Genomic DNA, 4,507 nt, shown 5'->3' on the forward strand with positions numbered 1-4,507 from the left:
GGCCTAGGGCGGCGTTCGCCGGCGACGAGGAGGTGGTCTGGTGCGGTTCTGATGGGGAGGAGAAAGGAGAGAAGAGGTGATGGGTTTCTTTGGGGTTTAGAAATTTAATAGATAGGGAAAAATAAAGAGAATGAAATGATGGGAGAGAGAGACAGAATGCTGGAATTGAGGAAAACATTATTAAAGAGAGAGAAAAGAGTATGAGAGAGAGTACAGTGGGATTTGAGAAGAGATTGGAGAGAGAAAGTAAATGTGAGCTGGAGTGAATTATTGAAGAGAGAGGGAGAGAATTACAGGATTAAAAAAAAGGAATGTGTTAAATAGTGATTAGGGGATTGATTGTGAGGGATTATGGAAAGAATTCTTTATTTATTTATTTATTTTGAAAACTCAGAAAATTCTAGAAATTAGGAAAAATATTAATAGAATATAATATAATATTTTAAATACTAGAAAATACGTATCGAAAAATTACGGTTGTTACACTACCCACTTGGAAGGCTTCACCGCTCTTTTGTATCTCTTCCGTTTATGGGGTGCAGCAGCGGCCACCTTCTCGCGTGCCCCCATTGCACCCCTCTTTCTCTTATTCAAAGCCATTGAAAATACAATAGGAGCATCTTCGTCATCAGTTGGTGTCTCTATTGCTGGTGGAGGGGCATTCTCTGATTGCTTTATTTCCATCCCACTGTCCTCCCGCAGAGTGTCTGATTCCAAATAATCCATTCGAAGTATAAATATTGAGAAAACTTAGCCCCTTCTATCTAAACTTAACAATTTCATAGTAACCCTAACAACTGATGCCTAAACACATGGTGAAAAAGTTGCTAACCTATACAAGTTTACGTCTCCGTATCATGTCCTGCAGGAGGGACATCAACCGCCGGCGTTATTTCCCTTCCAGTGCCCTCGCGTTGAGTGCCTGTTTCTGATAATATTCAGAGTATAAACAATCAAAAACTTAACAACCAATACGTAGACATAACAACCAATCTCTAACGTATAGTGCACAAGCAAGCTGACCTGTACAAGTTAGCAGCTCCTTCGCTGGCGGGGACACCTTCTCTCTCTCGTTTATTTTTACCTCAAGAGCCTTGTCAATGCGATAGGCCTCTGGTGGAGGTACTTCTCCTGGCGGAGCATCTTCACTCTCCTTGTGGATATTAGGAAAAAATGGTTGTGGAGAGGCCCTCCCTATTGGAGAATCCTCGCTCTCCTTATTAGCTTCATCAAATAATGATTGATTAACATTCCCCTCGTACTATATATCAATGCCACCCACGGTGCCTGGAGTGTCTGATTCAAAAAAAAAATGAGCTTAGGTACTTCATTATAAAAAAAACATAGCATCAGTTACATAACCCTAACAACTAACCCAGATACTTAACAATCAATCTCTAACCTTGACAATAAATCTCTAACCTTAACATTAGATCTGTAAAGTTAACAATAAATTCTTAACCTTAACAAAAAATCCATATACTTATCAATCAATCTTTAAACATAACACGCAAACGTAATTGCAAGCCACATCTAACATGTACAAGTTTGCGGCTCCATCAATGAGCCATACACCAATCCTTTAGGGCTCTTATCCTTATGTACAGAGAGGGTTCTGGATCGTGCTTCACTTAGTTCCTCTCTCAGTCTTCTATTTTGAGCAGACAGCTTAGCCACCTTCACAGAAAGAGCACTTATCTTTACACGGTCTACAACAATCATACCCTTGAATTTATTCTCGTTCTCGCGACGTAATGCTTGGTTTATTGCCGCGATGCTCTTCCAGTAGATAACTTGCTGAGGCCATTCCATTTGTTCAACTGCCTTATTTGGGTGCTCGACGTCTTCATCAATATCCTGTGGCATCACATATGCAATGGACATGTAGAGTATTATTAAAAGGATTAATTAATTAAAAAATAAATAAAATCCATGATTGCTAAGTTCTTACAACTGTATCAATTGGGATGCCATCATCTTCTGCTCTCCTCTTCTTCTTGTGAAGAAGGTCTCTTAGGCCACGAGCCCTGCCAGCGTCTATTGCAGCCGGTCCCTTAATCCTCCTCTTCTCTCTCTCTCATCTTCTCTTTCTCTATCCCCTGCTCCTTCCCCCACAAACCTCCCTCGATTCTTTGACTCTCTCATCTTCTCTTTCTCTATCCCCTGCTCCTTCCCCCACAAACCTCCCTCGATTCTTTGAAATTGTCCATGTTACTGTGGAAGCTTTATCGTAGCTTTGCTTGCTTTAGCAACAACAGTGGCCAATCTCAAAGAACCAGCAACCTCCCCAAGTCTCACCCAATTTGTCAGGGGAGGCCTCACCGTACAACCAACTGCTGGCTTCTTGATGCCGGTAAGTTCATAATACCATAACTGTACATTAGAGAAATAAAAACTTAACAAACACCTTTATCCGTAACAATTAATAAGTAACCCTAACAATAAAAACATAACCTTAACAACCAAACCGTAATATTAACAACCAAACCATAACCTTGACAACTAAACTGTAACATTAATAACTAAACTCTAACCTTCACAATCAGTAAAAAAACATGATTACTTACGCAAACTAGAGGGGTACACCCTTGCAGATATAAAGTCGTCTTCCCTGGCTCAGGACCCTTCAGTGCCCTCTCTATCGCGTCAGATGTCTCACTGAATATATAGGTCCCCCAAGTAGTGTTATTGACCTGTTCGATGCTGTCGACGTACTTGAATAAATGCCTAGGAACGCCGGAAACACTGCTTGGACACCAAATCATGCTCAGCTGATAGAGGATCTGTAGTAGGACAAAGTCTTTCACATCTCGGCGATCAGAAGATAGTACCAGCTTCAAGAGCAGGTCCTCCACATTGCGTCTGGTGGGGCCTCCTTTGGGGGGGCTATACTGCTAGAACCCCCGGCCTTGGGTTTGTCAAAACACCTGGACTAAATCCTATTTTTCCTATCCCGATTATGGTCAACATGAAGCCCCTCATTGGAGAACCATGTATGCTTCATTACCCACTCGAGGTTGAATGAGCATGCGATCTCTTCTCCATAATTCCTATCGGTGAAGACAAATTTTTTACTTTTCTTATCCCACTGACTCAAAATGTGCTCAAAGGTGGGAAGATCGACACCAGGTGGGCCAAATTGGACGTAGTGTCTGAATACACTATCTTCGTAGGCCGCAAAATGCCTTGGCCTCATATGCATCACCAAATTCCGCATGAAGTCGTGATAGGCACTAAAGCTGGCGGTGGGCCGTAACGTAATAGTTGGCTTTGCCCTTTTTCTACAAAACAAAAACACAAGACAAGAGATTTTTTGAGTATAATCAGTAAACATAACAACTATGTTGTAAACTTTACGGATAAACCAACAACCTTAACAACAACCCCATAACCTTAACAACAAAAACCTAACATTAACAACCAAAGCCTAACCTCAACAACCAAACAACAACCTCAACAATAAAAGCATGAACCTTGCATGTTAACAGTAACCTCAACAGCTAACAGACACCCGTAATTTTGGACCTTCCCACCAGACTAGGAGCATTATCAATCAAACCATAACCTTAACAACATAAAACTTACGGTAAAAATTACCTTTTGGGTGCTACCACGTGCTTCTCTTTTTCTCCTCTCTATAGACCAAGGAGCGATCTAGTGGCATCGTTGGACACACCGGTGGTGCCGGTGGTGCCCTCTAGACCTTCGCGAGGGCCTACACTTAAATTTTGAGGTGGGCTTCTGGGTTGAGACTTGAGAATGGCTGGATGCGATGTCTGCTAGAACATCAGCAATGCGATGTCTGCTAGAACATCAGCAATCGTAGCTCCAGCTTCAGATTCAGTCCGCACTGCAATTGTATGGGCTCTTTCTGAGATTTTGAACCGCTGGGCGTCATCGCTTTCGCTGTGGTCGGCATTAAGGTTGGCTTTGGGGGTTAAATCGCCAGCCATTTTGATCCATTTGCTTTGATTCGGTTTGCGTTGGAGTCGATTAATTTAGGGCTAGGGTTTTGAATTGGCTTTATGGAGTCGGTTTGCTTGCAGAAGAGAGAGATGACAGGGTACGGACGAGGAGGTAACTCATAACGGGGAATTTTAAACGTAAGGGTATTTTGGGCATTTCGAGCGGAGTTTAAACAGAGTTATGCCTGGGGATTCATTTTGGGGGCTGGAAGAAAATCGTGGGCATTTTGGGGGCAAAGCACACGTTGAAAAAGTCTTAGGGGGAAGCACGTTTTGTGGTGTTTTGGGGGCTGGAAGCAATTTTCCCTTAATTCTATTTCTACAACGTGAATATGGACTACAGCACCTGGTTCACATACGCTCTAGTGTTCAACTCCACTGAGAATAAAGGGACTCTTAAATCATAGGAGCATATTTGATGCTTATGGAGTTTAGAGAATTGTTGGTGGTTGGTGATTGGCGGAATTGGGGATTTCTTCATGGCGAGAGGGATTGTTACTTTTAAGACAGTGTCAGCGAGTTTGACACATTTTAGGGTGCAA

The sequence above is a fragment of the Asparagus officinalis genome, chromosome 6 (genome assembly GCF_001876935.1).
Source record: "Asparagus officinalis chromosome 6, Aspof.V1, whole genome shotgun sequence".
Taxonomy (NCBI): Eukaryota; Viridiplantae; Streptophyta; class Magnoliopsida; order Asparagales; family Asparagaceae; genus Asparagus; species Asparagus officinalis.